This window comes from Planococcus citri, chromosome 2 (assembly GCF_950023065.1).
Source record: "Planococcus citri chromosome 2, ihPlaCitr1.1, whole genome shotgun sequence".
Taxonomy (NCBI): domain Eukaryota; kingdom Metazoa; phylum Arthropoda; class Insecta; order Hemiptera; family Pseudococcidae; genus Planococcus; species Planococcus citri.
The window spans coordinates 42,755,370-42,780,116 of record NC_088678.1 but is presented as its reverse complement, the minus strand read 5'-3'; the positions used below and the strand labels follow the sequence as shown (position 1 = coordinate 42,780,116).

The 24,747-nt window shown below is 32.7% G+C and overlaps 1 protein-coding gene across 7 annotated transcripts in view; it reads left to right on the top strand.

Annotated features, from left to right (window-relative positions):
- The window catches only part of LOC135835880 (zwei Ig domain protein zig-8-like), a 294,812-nt gene that overhangs the window by 119,046 nt on the left and 151,019 nt on the right, over nucleotides 1-24,747 (top strand). For all 7 annotated transcript variants that reach the window (XM_065350350.1, XM_065350344.1, XM_065350346.1 and 4 more), the window contains exon 2: nucleotides 1,949-2,030. The gene's annotated coding sequence lies outside the window, so the exon portion shown is untranslated. The remainder of the gene's footprint in view (nucleotides 1-1,948; nucleotides 2,031-24,747) is intronic.

Genomic DNA, 24,747 nt, shown 5'->3' with positions numbered 1-24,747 from the left:
ATACTTGATCACTTGGCAGGTATCTTGTTCTTCTCCTCGCATCCGAATTCGCGTTCGCGTCATCGTCACCTTGATACCTAATCTCTTGGTAGATAGGTATTTTGTTCTCGGACCTCGGACCTTCAAATTCGCGTCACTGCGGGAATTACCGTTTGAGGGGTTACCCGGCTTCGCCTCCACCATGTTAGAAAATACGTTTCTAACTTATGTATCATCGCGATCGCGAAATAACAACACAAACAGGGGCTTAAACGCCTTTATTAAACATCAAAACATCGCGCCACTTGTACACAGAAAACACACACACGAATACGTACATAACATACTGGAGAACTGGTCTCCGTGAACATTATACACAACGCATATACAGATCGTCGGAGAATATAGGCGTGGCCTACTCCAGTGTAGCCACGATCTAACAAAATTACCCCGATATCGTGTAATAATATGTAAATTTGTCAACCAAAAAAAAAAAAAAAAATAGTCCTATAATACGAGTATGTTGTAGGTATTTGTATGTATTCGATGAAACAATCAATGCATGCGAAGAAATCGTTAGACCCGCAAAGAAACACGAGTTAGGTACTATTTACATTATTATAGGTAACATTCTCACGAGATATATCTTCATTTTTTCATTTTCTCGGTTTGTTGGTAAGTAAATGTGTCAACATGATTAAACAAACACTGTTTGCTTGATTTAAAGGAAGCTCGAATATTATTTTTCTCTTGAGGGATAATAGCGGAATATTTTACGTATTAAAGTATATGAATAAAATTTTGATAGACAAGTAAATTATTTTCAGGTAGGTATCTAAAGTAGGAGTAAGCATAGGTATTCATAACAGCGAAATTTTGGCAACATGCTCCGTTCCCGCGTAGCTGAAATACGATATATGTAAATGGGAGGGTTTTTTTTGCTTTTATTTTAAACGCGGAAAAAATATTTGCGAATAAAATACAACGAACGTGACGTAATCGTCTTTATAAAACCACTTACGACCCTTCTAACAAATTTATTCGACAGGTACTTAAAATCTGCTACTTGAAACAATTCTTCAAGTGGCGAAGAAAAACGACTTTTTGAAAAACGTTTTGCGAATTTTTAGCGCGAGTAATTTTCATATCGGGCCAAGTTTTTCGAGTAGGTAGGTAAATATAATCATATGAAAAAGCTCGTCGCGGTTTATAAGTACCTGCCTTTTTGACGTGTAAATTTTACGCAGCAATTAAGTAATTTCTTGTTGCCGTAGCTGTTGAAAATGAGGCTTATTATTCGTGCAAATTTAAGCGTGTATCTTTTCGCCAGTTTTACACCGGGCTATGAAAATAACTTAATTTAGCTGTATAGTGTAGTGCGCCGCGCCGTGCGGTATAGTCATTTTAAAAGATCAAGTGTGGCTTTTATGAATTTAATTCTTTTTCCAATGAGTAAAATACGACCTGATGCTTTTTTAAGTACCAGGAAAAGATTTTCGAGAGGGTTTGATTGAAAGCAGACGAATACTTATAAATATGCTCGTGGGTAGTTGTTTATTCGTCAAATGAGTTTGTTGATTAGGAGCAAATGAATAATAATGTTTGTTTAAAAGTATATGTCTCTTAAGATCTGTTATTAAAGTAGAATCTTGAAAACGAATAAATTTATAATGAAGATGGATTACTCATTAAATGTTGAAACGTAATATTTTTTCAAGGCAATTAGTTACATAATTACTACTTTACAGATTCTTATTCGGGTGCTAATTGAAAATCTCAGAAATGTGTAAAATTATAACTGTACTCATCCTTTTTTTAAAAGAGAGGAAATGTAAAAGAGAAGAAGTATAAATCTGAAGAACAGCTCACTGAGCTCAGTTATCTTTGCTTAAAAAATTGAAAATAAGTACGAAAAAAATTAATTCGAATGAAAGTATACTTACTAAAATTTGATCATTTTTTGTTTCAGAACTTTTTTCGATTTGTTCCAAAGTTAGTGCGTTGTCGTAAAAATGTCGTAAAACTCAAGAAAAAAGAAAAGTTGAAAAAAGGTAAGGTACTTACTGAATAATTCTGTTTATAATTAGCCTGATAATTAATATCTAGTTTTTATTTTATGACTTTTTTCTTTCGTTGGCGAACAGTAAATTCTGTATAGCTAGTAATTTATGACTTTTCTACATCTTGTGAATTTTTTTCTCTCAATCATGTTTTTTCCTTGTTGTTCTCTCGATAATACCTGAACATATATGTACCTACTTTTATAAACACGATGCCAGCTCGTTCAATTTTTCCTTCCTAATTCAGCCAATATTTGTTTGTAACTTCTTCGCAATAATTTCTTCACAATGAAAGGAAATTTAAAAGTAATAGAACGCCTTGTAAATAGCTGCTTGAGTAGGTACCTACATATATACCTAGGTAACTCCTACTGAAATTTTTTTGGCGTTATTGCTTTCAATAAAAACATTGTGGGCAGATAAGGTACGCTGACTGTGCGAAACTTATATCTATCTAATACCAGCTCAGAATACTTAAATTTTTTTGCAGAATTTCAATTCTCTCTTATCTTTATTCTTAACGTTCTGAATTACGTGAGAAATTTATGTGGCTTTTTTTATATTTTCGGGAAAATTTTCATTTTATTTTTAGGGAACGTATTATTTGAAATATTTACAATTTGGAGAAAATAAAAAATAAATTTTCGAGATCAATTACCACGAAATCTGCTTTTGTAATTTCGCTTGCCATCTGTTACCGTTGACGAAAAACAATTCCTAGTACGTTTTTTCGTCGCTGCTTTTTTTTTTAATGGGTACGGTAATGAGATTAAAGTTTTATTATAAAGTTGAAACGTTTCGAAATAAAAGTCGTTACGTGTTTTGATAAATTACTTAAAACATTCCAGCGTAGGTTTACCATATACCCTTACGTTTTTCGTGTGTAAGGAATTTTTCCATTTATTGTGAAATGTTTAAAGTAAGCTTCTGAATACAGACGAAAAATGAAATATTAATTTACCTGAAGAGACGCCACCATTGCGCCATTAACCTTTTCCGCAAAAGGTAACAATCCTTTGTAGGCCAGTTAGGTTGGGCTACGTGTTGAATATGCGTAGGGTCACGGGTGGTTAGTTGTCAATAATTGTTAGTTGTCAAATTGCGTTTTTAAAAGGATACATGAACGCTATCTCCACGAAACCTTCATAATAACTTCATGTTATACCTACTAATGTTCCAACATGCAAAATTGGCAACATAACTTTTTATTTGGGGATACAGTTTTGAAAAAAGTGATTTTACAGGTGCGAAGTTACACATGTTAAATTGGAACTTTTCGTTTTTAAACATCAAAAATTTGTCAAAAGTAAATAAATTATACATCAATTTAAAGGAAACTAGCAAACCCGTTAATCGCGCATACTGCGCGATTCTTCAAAACGTGAATGTATATTTTAAAAATTCACTAATTAATACTTAAAATGATCACAACTTTTTTCAAAATTAGTGCAAATTCTTTAAAACTACTGAAAAAAAATAAGTACATGGGTAGGTATTTAAAAATGTATTTGAATTTTGAGTATTCGCTTGACTTTTCATGCAACTTTTGGATTTTTTGGAAGTATAAGAATAATATTTTTATGTATGAAGCTGTTTGTGCAGATAACACATGCGTTTTTCGCAATAAGGCAAATAAGTTGATTACTAAACACCTTTTCAGTGATTGATCTAATAGTGTCTTTCCTTTCCTATAATTTGGGCTGTATAAATGGCAGGTCACCCATATTTTCTTTGCAGCTTGACGCTTGGGTCCAATTCTGCACCTTCCCAAACTTTGCAATCAACTTTTGAACGTTGTATTATTAAAGTACAATATGTTCTCATAACTCTTATAATCTCATGTGTATATTGAGTGCCTGCATATTCATACCATTGAAGTGTATACATATAAAATTTTTTAACGCTTCCTCAACTTTGAAATCAGCTTTGGAACCTCTTGTAATCAAAGAATTATCTTCTCTCAAAATATAGCATAGGTATGTACTTGAAAAAATGAGCTTAACTTTTTCAAAAAGAATTGCGAAAAGGTATTTTTTTGACAATTATCGTCAAAAAGCTTTTTTTTCAATAGTCAAAATTTTGCTTTTTGGCAAAAATTGATAAAAAATATTGCTTTTAATAAAATTTGTAAAAAATCTTCAGCTTACTTTTTTTCCCCAAAAAATTGTTCAAAAATCTACCTGTTTTGCCAGAAATTGTTGATTGATAATCACTAAAAAGTTTTACTTTTTTCTCAATACATAATTATTGAAAAGTCATGAAATGGTGTTTCTTTGCTTGTATCCAATTCTCAAAAAACTCTCTTGGCTAACATTGTGATTCTTGCTTTTCACCAAAAATTGTGAAAGATAATGTGCCTTTTTCAAAAATTAAAAGAAAAAGTTTGTTTTATCGCAAAAAATTCCAATAGGTACTTAATTTCAACTTTTTTCACCAAAAATTACCCTGAAGCATCGATTTTTCTCCAAATATGTATTCTAAAAACACTCAATCACTCTCATCAAAAATCAAAATAATGTCCCATTTTCCAATAAAAATTGCGGAAAAGTATTACCTTTCTTTCCAACAATTGGCAAAAAGTCCTGGTTTCATTTCTTAACTTTTACAAAAATGTTCACTTTTTGGCAACATTGCAAACTCTTACCAAAAATACCAAAAAAAAACTCGTTTTTACCCTATAGTTTTAATAAAAGTGACAAAAATAAGTACAAAAAAAGTACATAATTTTTTTTGTTGATAAATACCAAAATTATGACAATCTTTCTTGTCTTTCACCAAATCAACAATTTCGTTTTTTTTTTTTTTAATTTACAAAAATTGATTGTTTTTAGTAAAAAAATCATTTTTTAAAATCAGAAATCACCAAAAATCTCAGTAATTCTTTTGCTGTTTGCTAAGATTGTTAAAGCCTCGACTAAAATGATTCAATCTGCTGCACATTCACATAAATTGGTAAAAACTTTCAACCTTGTATAATGACTCAATCTGCGCACTCCCTGCCCCTACACAAATGACTCGTTCATGTGCGCAAATTGTGAAGATCTTTAACCTCCATGATGCTTTTTTTGTGGATGATTACTTATGAAGTCTCCATGATTAATGGGAATTTTATAAGTCACCATTCAACTTCAACCTATCACGAAATTTTGAGCTTTCGCTTAGCTTTCACAGTCAACTTTCAAAATTGTTTTTCTGTCAAAAATTGTTTTTGATCTTTCAAGGTACAATATAGGTACCTAAGTAATTTTATGTACACATTGAGGATGCATAAGATCAATTATTGAACTTTTTTCAGCTCACAATGCAACCATTTGTACTTTCAACATAAACCTGCACACCTACACTTTAAAGCTTTCTATTGATACATCGTTCATGAAAATCAGTTCAGCAGTTTATGTATATTTTAATAAGCTTATATCCAGCTTTTTCAAGTTCTGTGTTAAACTTCTGCAAATTTTCTCTAAAGCCTGCCAAGATTTATCTTCTTGTAAAGCTCTTTCAAAGTACATACATAATAATATACTTATGTTGTACCCTGAAAGATCCAAGTTAAAATCAATTTTTTGTTGTAATTTCACTTCACATTTTAAAATTTAGTAAATGGTGTTTTGAGCTTTTTTAGCTCATGGTGAAAATTGTTGAACTTTCAACATAAACCTGCATATCTACTATTTAAAACCTTTCTACATATCAAGTGGCTGTTTATCAAAATCAGTTCAGCCGTTGCAGAGATCTTGCTGTGACAAAAAACTGTTATAATGAACTTTCAAACATTCCCTGAACTTTTGCTGACAATTTTCCAAAGTTTTTTACTGTCTAGAATGGTTTTTTCGTGATGATCTATCAAAGTACAATCTGTATATTTTTTTTACACATCAAATAAGATCAAATACTACATGGCCAAAACTTTCAAGCTTTCACATAGCTTTGACCACAGACTTTTGTAAGCTTTTTTTCTTCAATCTTCAAGATTTTGTCTTTTTGTGATGCTCTTTTAAGGTATATAATATATTACATACTTTTTTGTATACGTTGAAACCATTGAGTATAGGGTTAACATCGATTATTGAGCTTTTTTGAGCTTATAGCACAACTTTTTTTGTAAAATTTTTTCTTTGACATTAGACTTCTTTTGATGCTCTTTCAAGGTATAATATACGTACTTCTTTGTATAGATCAAATGGGCTGATTCTCAAAACCATGACAAAATGAGCTTTTTTGAGCTTTACAGCACAACTTTTTTGTAATCTTTTTTTTGACATTGGACTTCATTTGATGCTCTTTCAAGGTATAATATATGTATGTACTTCTCTGTATATGTCAAATGCACTACGTATAGGCTAAAATCAATTATTGAGCTTTTTTGAGCTTTAAGGTACAAATTTTTTGTGAACTTTTTTCTTCAATATTTGACTTCTTTCGATGCTCTTTCAAGGTGTAATGTACGTACTACTGTGTATTATATAGAATGCGCTACATACAGTACATATAGGATAAAATCAATTGTTGAGCTTTTTTGAGCTTTACAGCGAAACTTTTCGAACTTTTGATTAAAACCTGCACATCTACGGGTCAAAAGCTTTTTTTTTGAGACATCTTCGAGCAAAATTGGTTAAGCCGTTGCTGAGATCTTACAGTCAAAAGAATCCAGTCATAATTGAGCTTTTTTGAGCTTTTTACAGCACAGCTTTTTTTGTAAATATTTTTCTTCAACATTAGACTTCGTTTGATGCTCTTTCAAGGTATAATATACGTATCTACTTCTCTATATATGTCGAATACACTACGTGTAGGCTAAAATCAATTATTGAGCTTTTTTGAGCTTTAAGGCACAGCTTTTTTGTGAACTTTTTTCTTCTACATTTGACTTCTTTTGATGCTCTTTCAAGGTATAATATGCATACTACTGTGTATACATCGAATGCGCTACGTATAGGCTAAAATCAATTATTGAGCTTTTTTGAGCTTTAAGGCGCAACTTTTTTGTAAACTTTTTTCTTTGACATTAGACTTCTTTTGATGCTCTTTCAAGGTATAATATATGTACTTCTCTGTATCCATTAAATGCGCTACGTATAGGCTAAAATCATTTATTGAGCTTTTTTGAGCTTTAAGGCGCAACTTTTTTGTAAACTTTTTTCTTCAACATTTAACTTCTTTTGATGCTCTTTCAAGTTATAATATACGTACTACTGCATATACGTCAAATGCGCTACGTAAAGGCTAAAATCAATTATTGAGCTTTTTTGAGCTTTACGGCGCAACTTTTTGAACTTTTGATAAAAACCTGCACATCTACGAGTCAAAAGCTTTTTTTTGAGACTTTATCGATCAAAATCGTTTCAGCCGTTCCTGAGATCTCAGTATTACAAAAATCCGGTCATAATTTTAATATATAGATTTTATCACAGATTCAGTAATCACATGTTCAATTACAAAAAATTTTGAAATGAATAAAATTTTTAGGTACAAAGATAAAAAACGAGAAGTTGTTAGTTGTCAAAAAAGGGAATATTGTTAGTTGTCAATGAGATAGTTTACCAAAATATGCATCAAAGTGGAAAAATATTTTTAGAAAATTATCTATTGCATTATTGAATCATTTTTTTTCTGCCTTTCATTCTATAAAACGAATAAAAAGTTGAATTGATCGATTTACCTACGCAAAAAAAAATTCAAAGAATGACCAGTCAATTTTCAAGTCGTCTATGGATATTTTTTCAAGTTTTTGGGTTTATCTAAATGTTTAGTCCTTCTCACGTGTTATTTTTTTGAAAATTTTCGAAAATTGAATTGTAATTTTTTTTTTATCAATAGTGAATGCGTGTTTGACAACTTACAACAGGGGTGGTTGTTAGTTGTCACAAAAAAGTATCTCACTAAATCCATCATCAACTATTCATCACATGAACCAAAATTCAATTTTAAAAAAAGAAAACATGCGCAAAGAATCAAGCTTTCAAATGAGCCCAAAACCGCAAAAAAATATTCATAAATGGCTTCAGAAACTTCAAAAAACATTTTTTTTTGACAACTAACCACCCGTGACCCTATGTACCTGCGATATATATTATTTTTTAATCCTGAAATCTTTATAAACGTTACTTACTTTGTTTTGTTTGCGAAAAACGGACGTCTATTCTATTAGTAATTTAAAAAGCTAATTTAAAGTTGATGTCAAAATGTTAGGTAGCTGAAATGATACGTGACGATGCGATGACTTTCGACCAAATAAATGAGTAAATACGTATGCTCCGAACTATGTTAAGCGATAGTTAGTGAGCTGAACAGAAACTGGTCAATAGAGACGAATACCAACTTTTTGTATCATTTCGAAAACGAGCCTTTTCACAAATACATAGAAAAGGTTAGCTACCTAATTCTGGAAACGTAATAACATTTGAATGTTGCCATTATCAGCGAGAGTTGTTGCGAAAAAGTAAACAAAAATATTTACTGGAACAGTTAGGTACCTTGATAGTTGATATTTCAGCGAAACATAATATTCCTTTCGCCGAAGTAATTTCCTTTTCCCACCAATATCTGGAAAAAAAATTTCCATTACAATAGTTTTTGATACGTTGAATTTTAACTTGGATGAAGCATTTATAAACTACCTTGGTTCCGAACAATTTCATCAAAACATTATTATATGAGTGTACAACTCGTCGTCCGACGAATATAATTTTCTCGTTGTTCTGAAAAATAAAGAAAAACATTTTGCTCTTAAGTGTTGACCTCGTTACCTATAAAAAGAAAAAGGTGACATTGAAGAAAAAGCAATGATGTGCAGTTTCATGTACCAACGAGTTACATACCTTTTTTGAACTGAAGTCAGTTTTTTACCCGGTAAAGATCGCCGAATGGTTTGAAGTTTCGTATGAATAATTAAGATTGGAAGTTTTTGGCCGGTGGGTAAAATGACTGAAATGAGTGAGAGAATTGGCAAAAGATACGCAAAATTACCAGTAATTTACCAAAAAATTACCAGTTATTTACCAAAAAATTACCAGTTATTTACCAAAAAATTACCAGTGATATACCAAAAAATTTCCAATAATTTACCAAAAAAAAACTGGAAAATTACCAAAAAAATTACCAGTAATTTACCAAAAAATGACCAGTAATTTACCAAAAAATGACCAGTAATTTACCAAAAAATTACCAGTAATTTACCAAAAAATTACCAGTAATTTACCAAAAAATCACCAGTAATTTACCAAAAAATTACCAGTAATTTACCAAAAAATTACCAGTAATTTACCAAAAAATTACCAGTAATTTACCAAAAAATTACCAGTAATTTACCAAAAAAATGTCCAATAATTTCCCCAAAATTACAGGTAGTTACCTTACCAGAAATTATCAAAAAGTACCAAATTTGAAATTACCAGTAATTTACTCAAATTGGCCAGTACTAGCTGTATTAAAAATTACAAGCAATTTACCAAATTAGCAGTACTTAATTTACTATAAATTACTACTTATTTGCAACAAATTACCAATAATTTATCGAAAATTACCAGATTTTTGGATTGAAGGCTCAAGTATTGAGAAGACGGTGCCTTTTAAATTCATTTGGCAAATAAAAAAATTGTAAGCATGCAGGCATAGGCTTAGACTTGTTGAACTTCCTATTGTTTTTTTTTATTTTTTATTTTTTCGGTTCGTCATGTACCTATTTATTTTTGCATTTGTGAGATTCTTATTCTCATTTCGTAATATTTTCATTCTGCGTGCTTTCTAAAATATTTTTACTTTTTATTATACATTTAAACGATAGAATTTTATTATTTTTTCTGTTAGAATCATATGATGTGCGTCTCGTGTGGAATTTCCGTCGTACAAAATGGAGATTTTTCCTCATGATTTAACGTATAAAAAGGGAAATTTGAGTTGAAATTATTAAAATTCTCTCTTTAAAAAATTACATTAAACGACTTGATAATATAAATTTTGGTATAAACGTTGTCTTCGTATTCGCTCTATCATATGTTGCTCTAAAATAAAAGCTATCGCCAGCATTGACGGATCAAAATTTTGCAAAAGAATTGTTTGCAAACAGCGCAGTAAAAAAAATCGAGCTTTGTTAAATCTGTCAAGTTTATTTAAAAATCTAGCCAACGAAATTGAAAATATTCGTTGTTATATCAAATAAATTGTATAAAAGTATCAGCCTTTTTTTTTCATCAGAGGAAAGTTTTTTCGTGGAATTTTCAATTATTAATTTACTCGAATCGATAAACAAATTAGATTAAGAAAAAAACACCATCTTCGTTTCGCTGCTTAAATATTTTCTACGCAATATTCTCTGACGTAAGACGTAAGAAAGCAAATTAAAGCCATATGATGCTTAGCATTACGGCAAATTAATGATGAGCTTTTCTTATGTAAAATTAATAAATCTTCAATTTTCATTGCATGTACTTTTCGCGTAATAAAAGTCAACACGATACAACTTACATTTTCGTTTGATTAAATATCTCGCTTTGCGACGAATATTTATCTTCCCATAGAAAATTTCATAGAAACACAATAGCATCGTCTAACGCCTTTGTGAAACGTTGTATTAAAGATCTAAGATTTCGCCAGAAATGTTAAAAATTTCGAGAATTTTGTACTAATAAGAAAAAGTATCTTTTGGTCGATTTTTTTTCTGGTAACCTCGAGTTGTTTCCATCGGTAATTTTTTTTAAGCATTTCGAAGTAATCTTCGTTATTATAATTTTATCTTTGGCGAAGACGAAAATTATTGAAAAGTAATGAAAAAAGAGTCTCGAAATAAAACATTTAAGGGTTGTTTTTATTCCTAAGTTTATTAAGTATATACTTTTTGTAAAAGTGTTTTTATGTGGATTGCGAACCGTTTGAGCTTCTTCATTATTTTAAACCTTTTTTCGCCCAGAAAAGAAAAGTTTATCTCCGTCTTTTTCTTTCCACTTTCGTCGAGTGTGAATCTAATCTTCTTATTTGTAAAGATTGAATTTTTTTCCTCTAGAATTAGCAGTTTACCGAATACTTTCTCCGGCCTTATTTTTCGATAAATTGTGGACTACTTTGCTGTTGTTTTTAAGCTGATTGTCATCAACGTTTGTACACTTGGGAAATCTGTCAAAAAGTTGTATACTTTTTCAACACGTTTCAACTTTTTATTTATTTATTTTCAACGTCGCGTCTTTTAATTATTTTCCAAATCGAAATTACTCTTAGGTATAGGTTTTCTTATAGTATCCGAAAAAAATATCCGATCAGTTTTATTTTTTGCAGGCTCCGTGTTCCATTGTTTTCGTTTTCAATTGTTAGCAACGTGGGATTTTGAATTTATAAAAAGAAGGCGTTTTTTGTTCAGAAAATTCCCAGACGCAAAATTGCGACGAAAAAAATCAAGGTTTTTTTTTAAACTGGCAAATAATCAAGAGAAGTAAAATTTCGAAATTTATTCATAAATCGAACTCGCTGCCGTGAACTTAACAGTCGATACATAAATTATAATGATGAAACGAAGAGAAAACATTCGACTGGTTTTTTTTTCATTCGTCGATGAAAACTTCAATTCAGGGATCAGCTTGGGGAAAGTAGTTCGGGGTAAATGTGTTAGAAGTGTTCCATTATGCGATTACTTTGACATATAGCAAGATCGATTTCGTTCTGAAAATTTCCTTTAGGAAGTTGAAATAAAATTAGAGCCTTAAATCGTAAATAAGTAGGTCTAATTTCGTTTTCTCGAAAGAAAAGTTTTAGAAAAATGCGTAATTAAAATCGCTTTATCAAATATTAAAAATTCTTTGGTATAAATTTTCTCGTTTGAAAGTTTTTCTCATTTTTGAAATCCTTGGGAAAAGCGCCGACAATTTTTCAAAGTTCGAGTGTTGATTCTTAATGACGAAATGTTGAGAAAATAGGCGATAATGGGGTCTTTAATTTTTATTTCATTGTTTTCAGACTCATGATTTGTGCTGAATTTGATAAATTGTACCTACGTTTAAATAATTTTTTAAATAAATCGTTTCATTTGGGTTCATAAAAAACGCGATTCGCAGTTCCTTTCTCAGATTTTAATGTTTTTTAGCTGAGCATACTATACTAGAAACCCATAGGACAGCTTTCAAAAAAAACCAGCTGTTCAAACGAAAAATTGAGGGTTCTGTGAGAATTTGAATTTTTCAAAATAGTCCAAAAATTGCATAAATGATGAAAAAATTTCTTTTGGAAAATGTCTCAAAATTTCGGGAGTATTTTTCTGGCCAAATATTGCTCCATTAATTTTTTCCCCCAAAAAATGGATAAAAAGATGTTTTTCGAGTAATTCGAGGTCACCGAGTTCGAGTTTGTTGTCCAATTTGAACACCGCAGCCTTCTTCCTCGAAAACTAACGTCTTTCTCGGATACTACGCCACGAGATTCGGACTCAACGATCCCAAATTAGTCAAAAATAGTCAAATTTGATATATTTTTGGACAAATTTCGCGCCAAAAATGGGAAGTTTTTTGTTACAATGTAATTGAAGCATAAATGTTTCCAAACTGGGCTAAGCCCATTTTTAAAGATTCTGAGGTTGCAAGGCTATATAGCATAAAGTTGCGGCCCAAAATGGCTGATTTTTTGATATGTTGTGCCCAAAGGTCTTGCCTATAACATATCAAAAAATCAGCCAATTTGGGCCATTTCTACGTTTCCAAATCGTACTAAGTACCATGAATTTCTTATCAATATTTTTTTGGACTTAGTGCGTTTTGGAAACATAATTATGCTTCAAATGAATTCGCTGTCCCGAAAAAGCCATGCCTTGAATTTTTATTCGATTCGATATGCAATTTTTGGGTATTTTTTAAAATTTAAAAGCTCTTAGTACTTTCTATGTTTTGTTAAGATAAATGTGATTTTTTTAAAAATCGTCCTATGGAATCTCGTGTTTTGAGAAAAATTGGACAAAATCAGTGGCAGGGTCATTGAGAGGTCCTCGACTTCCCGCTTAAGTTCCAAAATTGAGAAAGAATTACAAATGAAGGCATCTGTGCACTTAAGATTCTTATGCTTACAGGGTATGAGGGAAAGATGTTGCATGCAAATTCTCAGCTGACCTTGAAATTTTTCCTAAATCCTCATCATAGTCCTGATTTTGAATTTCTCTTAGAAGAGGTAGGTAGGTACTTATAGAGGATTTTAAAGTACCTCTATCTATATTATTAAAAAAACAGTAGGAACTCAGACTTCAAAGACAAATAAATACTCGCAGGTAGCTTCATTTTTTTTCTTTTTTGTTCTAATTTTTTTTGGCAATTCTCTCACAATAATGTAATTGCTTTTTTCGTAGGTATAATAAAAAACCATAAAAATTGAATTAATTTTTCAATTTTTTGTACCTATGTACTTAAATTTTTAAAAAATATTCAAATTTGGCCCATTTTTCATGAAAAAAATTTGATCAAATTGACAGGCTGAAATTTGGGGGCTTTACCCTATTTTTAACTTGCCGAGACGATTAGTGATGGTTTCAAGTCGTTCTGGAGCCTCCAGTGCATTTTCAGATTCTCCAGTTTTTAAAAAAACCACACCAATATGTAGGTAGGTAGGTGTGTCGCACTTTTTTTTTATGAGTGTGAAAATGTGTAGTACGCTCTAAAATCTCTGAAAATCACCACTTACACATCCGATTTGTGAAGAAAAAAATGAGATTCGCTTTTCTTTACTCTGCTTCAGCCTTCGAGCAATATTCCATAATTTTATCGGTGTTCCCAAAACATGCAATGTTGATGAACCCGGAAGGAATGAGACGCAAAAGAGTTTAAAAACCTTCATATAATAATAATAATATTCCCATTGAAATAAATAATGCTTCAGGTGCTCTGAAACTAGAACGATATTTTATTACGTATACGAAGCGCAGAGCAGTAGACTAGGTAAAGCAATGTCTCAAAATCACACGAATTCCTGGTTCATTTAATTTGTATAAAATTTACGACAGCCTACGCGAACATAAAAGAACACTCGAGCGAAGACACTCGAAATACTAAAAAAATTACTTACATTATTCGAAAAAGTATAGGAGAAAAAAGGAGGAAGAAAACCTATCCTCTCTAGTAGAATGTTACCTATGACTGCGCGAACATAGATGACACAATGCAGAAATTTTCTCTCAAAAGATAATTCTTTGCTAACAATAGCATCTTTGCTATTCGACGCGAAGGGGTAAAACGGATTTCATCAAAGACACCCAGATCCAGTATCTCTATTGTTATATGAAGTGTGAAATAAACGGCAAGAAATGTCTGCTTTCTTTCGCGAGCTGTGGTGTTTTCTCCAGCCGCGAGAGAAGGTTACCAAAAACAAAAGCTACTTGCCATGAAAATGAATTTCGCTAGTAATGAAAATTAATGATATTTCTCTAGCAGTTAATTTTCCTTTATGATACCGTTTATTCAAACGCAGAAAAAGCAGGCAGCAGATGATAACGCATCAACGAATGAGCAGACCTCTGCTCGTTCTCTCATCCAAATGCGAGACACATTTTCCACTTTACTCGTACAACACTACTTATCGGAAAGAAAAACGTCACGAGACAGTCACGTATACCTTTTGGTGAACCTTTTTATTCTCGAAATGTTGTTTTCTAATTTATACAACGTCGGATACATTACGTTTTTTTTTCTCTCTCTCTTTCTCTTTCTTCTCCTTCAAGTGCCTCGGATTAATTTAACTGCCGTAATGTAGGCATTTTTTGGTTAAAAAATTTTGAATTATAAAAACAGGAAATTTCTCTTTCCTTCGTTCATTCATAAACCACGCACGCGGTATACTTACACTTTCTCGTTCGTTCCTCGTCTTCATCTTATACTTACATTATTTTTTTCGCCTACTCTGCTTCTCTTTTTTTTTGAAAAACTTTTAAAAATATTATCCTCGTATAACAGGATATTTTTTTTCTCACTATTATAATACGAATCTACTTTATTTATTTATTTTTTTTAGTCCTTTAATACACCTACCATACAACGTTAAAGTTATCACTATTCGGCGGATCTTCATTATGTTTTCAAATCACACTAAGAAATTTAATTTAAACCCGCTAAAATATTAATGACAAAATTATAAAACTTTACGGATTTCGGTTGAAAGGTTCGAACGCCAAGGTTAATTTAAATTCCCACTAGCCGACTGTTGTGTATTCTGCTCTCTTCGCGAATAATAAAACTTGAAATTCGTTTTAAAAAATTCACGAGTTTTATTTTTTTCACTGAAAATTCTCTCCCCTCTGGTCAAAATCAAAATCTCCTCCGGCAAAAATATACCAATCAAATTTGAACCAACTTTCTGGATGTATTCCAGTTAAATTTACTTCTCAGAAGGAAATGCCTTCGGGTTCGACGGTTTCCTACCAGTATTATCGATTTACACCGCAAGATTGATAAACATTTTTTTTTTTGCTTTGGTTGACCACTATGGCAGATCCGATCCAACTACGTAACAAAATAGGAAAACCTCGGCTTTATTATGGCAGACTACCTCTTACCAAGTTATATAATTTTATTCATCGTATATATGTAGCTACGTCGCAACGTTATTTCGCAAACACCAATAACGAAATTTTCTGATGCACCGCTTCCAAAATCATTTCATCGTTTTGTTTGCCCAGTAAATGTAGTACAAGAAACGAAGAAAAACTTTTATATATAGGTACCGTAACAAGTTTTTTGCCACAAACGAATAATGAAATTATTATGTCTTTTTTTTTTTTTACTCACTCTATGTATTTACACTTTGTACTGAAATTGAAATTCAACGTAAATGTTTTATCATAATTTACCAGTTCCCTGGTGTTATGAATAGAATTATTACAACGTGCAGAAAAAAATAAATAAAAATAATAAAATCGCAAATGCAAACTACTCGGTAAACTGTAGTTCTTTATTGTGTATTTTTTGATGTTTTGCACGTTCCAGTGATGCTACAGAGAAAAGTTTACTTTCGATTATAGGTATGCACATTGCACATACGTAGCTACGAGTATAATATAAGAGTGTCATAAAAATGGTTTTCAAGTTAGAATTTAGAATTTTCTCGATTTTCCCCGTTTGAACTCAAAAAGTCACAAACAGATTAGCTCCAAGTTCAATCAATTCCGAGATAGAAATTTCGCCAGTAATCATCAATGTTTAATAGATTACGAGTACCCCCCTCACCCGTTTGTGCATCTCACCGGAGATTTAGGATGGAAATGAGCAACTCGTTAACATTCATTTTTACGGCGAACTGGTTAGGCAATTTTATTAACATGTGGCAGGATGAATCCGGAGTCGTCTGGTTAAATTCAACTGTACACATAGATAGTACTCGAGGAGACGAACAAAACACGTTATTATGATAAGTTGCTTATCTTGTAAAATGAAGGGGCTATGTGCTTCGCAAAACCGTAAATTTATGTACCAATTTTGAAAAAATTATCAAAAATAAGAAAATGTTTGAATCATTTAAATGATGCCCCTAACCCATAGTACTCGAGTGGACGAACAAAAAATGCTATTGTAACCAATTGCCTATCTTCAAAATTGAAGGGGCAAACCTGATTCAAAATTTCCAAATTTCGAGTGCCCCAAATTTAAGTTTTGAAATTGTGCTTGCCCCTTCAATTTTGAAATTGGTTATAATAGCATTTTTTGTTCGCCCGCTCGAGTACTATGGGTTAGGGGCATCATTTGAATGATTCAAACATTTACTTATTTTAGAAGAATTTTTCAAAACAGGTAAATTTTAGTTCAAAAAATGGTGTAATTTCTTCAAATTGCAGACAGTAAGAAAATGTTTGTACCTATCATTTAAATAATGCTCCTAGCTCATAATACTTGAGTGGATGAACAAACAATGTTATCATGACCAATTGCCTATCTTCAAAATTGAAGGGGCAAGCACAATTTAAAACTCAAATTTGGGACACTCGAAATTTGAAAGTTTCGAATCCGGTTTGCCCCTTCAATTTTGAAGATAGGCAGTTGGTTACAATAACATTTTTTTGTTCGTCCACTCGAGTACTATGGGTAATAAGGGGCATCATTTAAATGATTCAAGCACTTTATTATTTTTTATAAAATTTTCAAAATAGGTAAATTTCCGATTTTGCGGAGCACATAGCCCCTTCATTTTACAAGATAGGCAACTTATCATAATAACGTTTTTTGTTCATTTCCTCGAGTACTATCTACATACAGTTGAATTTATAATCAGACGACTCCGGATTCATCCTGATTGTCCATTCGAACTCGAACCGAAAATGAAGTATTCTCATCCTTCAATTATTTCATTTTGATTTTTCTCTGAATGAATGAAAAATAAGGCTCACACAGCCTAGTATCCTGATTCCGGAATGGGGAATGGGATGATTCACGAAATTCGTTTTGGGATCGCAGGAGTCTGTTTCCGTCGATATTTCGCATAACTAAAAGGTACTTTTTTCTTTTTTTTTGAACTATAAAAACATTCCAGCCGGAGAGATTTCTACAAAATTCGCTCATATTCGAAATTTAGGCTTGATTTGGCTTGGATTTTAGAGGGTTGAGTGGGGGTGACGTTAACTTAAAATATGCGAGATTTCACATTTTTGGGAGGTGGTGAAAAGTGATGAAAAAGGTCAAAAAAGTGAAACCAATCGATATGAAACCAAATTGATTCAATTGTCAATAGGTTTTTGAAGCCATGTAAATTCCAAAAATTGATTTGATTGTTCATACTTCAAAGGCTATACGAATTCTGAAAAATGGTTTGAAATTTCGTAACTCAGAGGCCATGCAAGCTTCAAAAATTGATTCAAAATTTCGTACGTGAAGTCCATGAGAGCTTCAAATATCAAAATGTGAAATTTTGTAAATTTGGAGGCCAGAGAAGCTCCAAAAATTAATTCGATTTTTCAGAATTTGAAGGTCATGAGAACTTCAAAATACAAGTGAAGAGTGAGGTACTCTAGATATTCTAAACAGTCTCTAGAATATTTTCTAGCCCTCTTCGTGGTCGAAAATGCTCCAAAAATCGGTTAATAAGGGTTGCTAATGAGGGACAAAATCAATTGTAAAAGATGTATTTTACTGATAGGCAACCTCATTGGCATTATTACCAGATTTTCTTATTCTGCCGTGAACGTTTGAAAAATGTACTGAGGCCGTTTTGGAATATCACTCATCAAATTGAAATATTGTAGATACCTAATTGGGGTTGATTCGCTTTTCCATTTATGTATGTAGTTTGGATCTAATGTGAAATCCAAAAGTTGTCTGTCTGCCTACCTGGCTTACCAAGTTACTCAATTTTATCTGAACAGGTGTAATTAGATCTGGCATCATGAGGTCATTTACCTGCCTGGCCTCTTTAAGGTCATCGACCTGCCAGTTGGCCCTTCCAAGGGCATTGGTCTTTCTGATTGGTTTTCGGGCTCTCAAGTCACCGTCTCGTCAGTGTAGCCTCTCAAGGTCGTCTGGCTGACTGTCGAACCTATCAAGGTCATAGACATGTGCGACTGTCTCTCAAGGTCATTAACCTTTGCTGTTGTCCTCTCAAGGTCATTAACCTTTTTGACTTGGTCTCGACAGTGTAGCCTCTCAAGGTCGTCTGACTGACTGTCGAATCTATCAAGGTCATCGACCTTTGTGGCTGTCTCTCAAGGTCATTGACCTTCGCGGCTGTCCTCTCAAGGTCATCAACTTTTTTTGACTTGGCTTTCTAGTCACATGGCTCACTTCTCTAGCCTCTCGACATCGTCTATCTGTCCTCTTATCTGGTCTCTTAAGGTCATTGACCCGTCAGTCTGGCTTCTCAAGGTCGTCTATTCTCCTATCTGGCCTCTTACTGGCATTGACCCGTCTGTCAAGTCTATCAGGGTCGTCTACTCGTTTTTTTGCTTCCCAACGCTCAAAAATGCAAATTGAATGTCGTAATTTAGAGGCTACGCAAACTCCAAAAATTGATTTAAAATTTCGTTATTTGGATTCTATGCAAGCTGTAAAAATTGATTAGTTTTTTCGTAGTGCGAAGGCCATGCATAAGTTCCAAAATACAAATTGAAATTTTGTAATTTGGAGTCCATACAACGCAATAAAGTAGGTAGATATACTTATAAGTGAGATCATCGAAGCAAACTTATTAAAAAACATTGAAACCAACGTTGGTCACTGAAGTTACAAAAAATGAAACATGATCACTCGTTATTCTACTCCTGATATTTTTTCAGGAACGAAATAATTAATAACGACAGCATTATAGGTATACCTAGGTACATATATACCGACTATACCGTTGCTACAGAATATTTAACAGTCTCGTAAGAAAAACATTAATCATTTTATAACTCAACCCGCGTTAAGTTAACCCATAATAGTAAATTAACGAGAAAGAAAAAAAAGTCCGCTATGCATTATTCTCGTTCCATTTAAAACTTTGCTTTCGTATATCACAACTGCAGCTTGGAAAGTAAAAAAAAATTCAACAGGGTTTGCGGTGAAAGTTTTCAATAGGCTAGTGAGACGAAACCGAGACATTTGAAAGTTTTTTATGTGAATAAAAGTTCAAAGCTCCGTCTAACAATATCCTATAGCCAACACATAGAGCAGAAAACCCCTGCATTTCATTCCCAAAGGATGTAGAGCGAAATACAGCCCAGTCTCTATTCAATTACCTTATCGGTTAAATTAATCCACCCACCAAGAAGAAAATTTCTCACTTGCAAATCGAGCATACGCAGATACTACTCGTATATATAGTAAGTGTATCGGAATTCGGAATACATTACGAAATTGGTCAAATTTTAAACGTGCTTTTGTACCCCTTTCGCATTGCTAAATCTATCAACTATTCTTTGTGTTTTGTTAGCTAATTTGTTTTGTATCAACTGCCGATACGTACACAATAAAATAACGTTATTTTTCCTAAAAACAAATACCCATATACTATTCGTTATTTACATTTTAGCTCCGGCTGCTGATTTAAAATTTTATAAGCGGTTGTAAAAATGTCAAACTGTGGCCAACTTTCCGATCGTAAATTATAACGTTCGGAAGTCCTTTTACATTTAGATTTTCATGTTCGTTTCATCCGTTACCACATCGTATTAACAATACGAATAGCCCACCTCTATTTTCCTAGTTTGGAGGACTGAAATGGGGGGTGTAAAAAATTAGGCGATGAAAGTGTTCGAAGAGTAAATCAATTTTCTCTGGTATTAATTGAATTTTTATAATTGTGCTGAGACTATTTAGGCCTATCTCGTATGTGTTAAAGTTTTTATACCTGTGTTAGCAGCTCGACAGAGAGATTTTTTCAGCCTTACATTCTCTACGGTTGGAAATTCGTGAACCTATTGTGAAATAAAAACTAGCGACTGGCTCCCAAAGGACTTTAAATAGGAAATGCTTCAAATGAACAAACATTTTGAAAATTCAGCCTAAGATCACATCGAATATTAGTTGCTGAGGATCCAAAAAATGTTCTTGATTCAAACTCTTGGCTAATTTTTTCTTCGAAAGATTGTTAATCAATCTGCAATGATGGCGACGTCGTTGTTGATTACTTTCGTTCTCGAACCAATATCAAGCCTTGAAATAACGAATGGTAAAATTTCATTTTCTCTATCTCGCAGTTACCAGCTCATCGAAACCTCATCAATTATACTCGATCACCGAGCCTATAATTGTACTCGGATTAAATCTAAACTTTTCGCAACCCGAAAACAAACGTATTTTTAATTTACACGCGAATTTCGTCCATACATGTAGCCTAAGCTCTGTATACGAAACGAAGCATTAATCTCGTATGCCTTTTTCCGGAATGCCTATTCTGTGGTTTAGAGAGTACCAGAGTGAACTAGAAAGAGAACGAAGAGGGAAAAAAACTCATTAATTTCGTCAAAACTTCTCAACAATTAGTCGCAAATCGACGGTTGTTAAATCAAACAAAAGGATCACTTACATTGAGAAACAACCTAGTATACCAAGTTCATTTAACGAGATGGAACTTTCAACAATATACATCTTTTGTTTAAAAGCTAAACTTTCTGAAATTGAAATGAGCATTTAAATCCCATGCGGAATTGTGTGATTCGACAAACGATAAAATTTAATTTGTTTTTTTTCTCACTTCTCGCGTTGCTGTAGTTTTTCATTTCGCGAACTTGAGCGAAAACATGGAATTTTTTGATTGTTACCATACCGATGTTGATGTCGCAGTTTTATAGCGAGAAGGGAAAAGTATAAAGTAAATAGAAATCAACGAATTGTAAGGTATAAATTTTTAAGAAGTGATTATGAATTCGTTTGCGTAAGGTATTAATTTAACGAATTGCCGGAGTTTGATTCTCCATCAATTAGTACGACGCTCAGACGAAAGCACGTCAATTCGAAACTTTCTCGAATTTAGATTCAAAAGAAGTTTTTAGCAAAAGCATACCGCATCGTAAAGAAATTAATTCGATTTATTTTCTTATCTAAATTACGTCGTCGTCGTCGTCGCTTTATTTGCGGAAATTTGTCTTTTTGTCGATTGTATCTTAGGTGGATGCTTTTTTTTTGGTTTTTTACAATTTTTCGCGAAGTGTACCCAAGGTACTTCAGTTTGGCGTGGGAAGCTAGCAGAGTACTTTTTGATGACACTCGTTGAAATTAACGATGAATTTTATACGAGGAGGTGGCCTGTTTTCAAAATAAAAACGACTCTATTTTCTTACGTAGAAATACAGTAAATAATAATTTCGATAGTTCAGATCGGTTAAATATATTTCCAAAAAGTCGTTCAAAACAATGAAATTTACCGATAAGATGTATAAATCAACCACGTTTAGTTCAAAAAATGAGGTTTCCTTCATACTTCGTAATAATCAAAAAGATTTTAAAACGGATTTCGCTTATTGGAATAATATTCCGTCTAATGCGATCAAAATCAAATGATCCCATTTCAAATTATAATAAATGGAATTTTCGGGGGGGGGGGGAGGGTCACTAGAAAGGAAACTTGATGATGTCAAGTAAAAAGTAGAAAAAGAGTGCGAGAAAGTATTCATAATTACACTAGGCAACGGCATATTTGTGTTCGGGTTGAAAATGGGCTTAATCGATAGTTTAGACCCTAAAACAAAAAACAGAGTGGGGATTTTCAATTTGAGTTGTTCTTGTAGTCAGGAGAGATGATCAAAGTTGCAAAAATGGCCGTTTTTGCCCTATTTCACGAGTTTGTGGAGACATCAGTATTATGTTTCAAAAAAAACCAAGGTCATATTCGGATTCTACGCAATTTTTTAAGTATACAATTTCTCCGGAATTTTGATTTTCGAAGTTTCAAGCGCAAACGGAAGATTTTTGATTGTAACATATTTTAAAACTTGGAGCGAGAGCCTCGCCCGCGCGAACACGGTTCCGAGCCACGATTACGTGGTGGAGTAACGCCAGCGTCGCGCGCTCCGAGTTTTAAAATATGTTACAAACAAAAATCTTCCGTATGCGCTTGAAACTTCGAAAATCAAAAATCCGGTGAAATTGTTTACTTAAGAAAGTGCGTAGAATCCGAATATGACCTTGGTTTTTTTTGAAACATAATACTGATGTCTCCACAAACTCGTGAAATAGGGCAAAAACGGCCATTTTTGCAACTTTGATCATCTCTCCTGACTACAAAAACAACTCAAATTGAAAAACCCCACTCTGTTTTTTGTTTTAGGGTCTAAACTATCGATTAAGCCCATTTTCAACCCGAACACAAAAAAAAGGTCAAAAATTGTTGCCTAGTGTTATCTATGAATTTTTTGTCCATCTTTCATGTTAAAGGTACCTACGATTAGGAAGCTGCAAAAAATAACCAATAAATTTATGCCACTCTTTCATATTATCTTGAATAAGAAAATATGTTTGCATGATAGCATGAATTTTTTCTATTCACTTCGACATGTTTTGTCGCCAAGTTTTTGCTTGTGGAATAAAAGTGGGACACCTTGTACGTGTACTTATTATGTTCTATCTCATTTAATAACATTATGACGAGCATCGTAATACGTATCTCTCGTCAAAATGATAGATACCACATTGTTGAAACTTCAGGTACTGACTTAAATATTTTCTTCATTTACGTATTTTTTCGTTGCACAAGCTCGGTTGCATTTCTTACTTGCAACTTTAATTAAAAACGCGCCCTCGTGTAACGAGTGTATTTTTATGACGTGTTGTTACAGAAAACTTATGTCATTATTTCTTTTGATTTTAAACCGCGTCTTGTAACTTCTAAAGCGAATTCTCTGCAATAGGTACGCCATGCTTGTAAGTTGTATGTACCTACACATAATTGAAAAGATGAGTAAATACCTTCTCACTAGTTCAGATAACTTTTGTCTATAGCTTGTAATGTATTTTAGGTAAAATTACCATTTAAATTGTCTTTTTATTCTGTGGAAATTTTCATCCGAGATTTAAATAGTACTTGAATGCTTCGAGATGTTTTGGCGAATTCAGAATTTTTTCCTGCTATTATCTACTTGCAATGAACCAATAATGGGTGCACTTTTTGTACGAGGAACTGGGTCATTTTCTTTTTTGAGAAAAATTCTTTATCTAGGTGTACTTGGTACTCAAAAGAAATGGCATTTCTCGTAAACAGTTTTCCATTGGGGGGGGGGGAGGGATATCTTACGGTAGATGGCCGGGTCTTTTTCAATATTTTTGGCGAGGAATAAGGTATGTATGAGTATCTTGAATTCCAGTAATAAAATGCGACAAATAATAATCGTAAAAGTGGCAAAAAATAAATTTAAAATGCTCAGTTGAATTTTTTAATTTTTGGTGAATTTTGAAAATTCAAAGGTCCATCTCCCACGAAAAAATCGAACTTTATCCAGTTTATGTATGTACCAGCCATGTTGGAATCACAGGAAATGAAATTGTAGATAAAAATGCAAAATCCGCCACTACTCTTTCTCCTCTCACATTGATCACAACTGACGACCTTAAATCTATCTTCACCCAAAGCACACTTAAGGAATGGCAAAACTTTTGGTCCCTCCAAACATCAAACAAGCTCTTTCACCACAAAAAAAAATACTCAGCCTTGGAAAAACCTATCTCAACTAAATAGACTTGAAGAAATCATTATAACCAGATTGAGAATTGGCCACACAAAAATCACCTACAATCATCTCTATGAATAGGCCCCAAAAGCCACATGCCAGTTGTTCTGCCTGTCAGAGCTTCTATCTGTCCAACACTTACTATTTCACTGTCACTCCTTACATCAGCACAGACTATCCCTGCAATACCAGATGACCCTTCCAAAATAAGAAAAATTTTAGACATAATTAAAAAACTGGACCTTACCAACTCGATATAAAATCGCACACGACGGGTGTAATAATCAACTAATTACAAACACCCCCCCCCCAAAATAAATAAAAAAATAGAAAACCAGGGTAGTTGGTTTCTTTATATGTACTTAGTTATTCCATTTTTGATTAGGGAAATTGATTATGGTTGTTTTTTTGATTCGTTTTGAAGTTTTCAATGGATTTAAAAATTTTGCAGCTGTCAAAAAAAAAAAATACATATGGATTAAAAGCAGAACAAATAAATTTTGAAAACTCATGTCTAAATTGAACGAATAAAGAGGTCACAAAAACAATTAATTAATTTTGTAAAGATAGGGAATGTAATAGTGAGGAGTGGTAATTAGGGTGATATAAATTCTTTAGTTGAGTTGG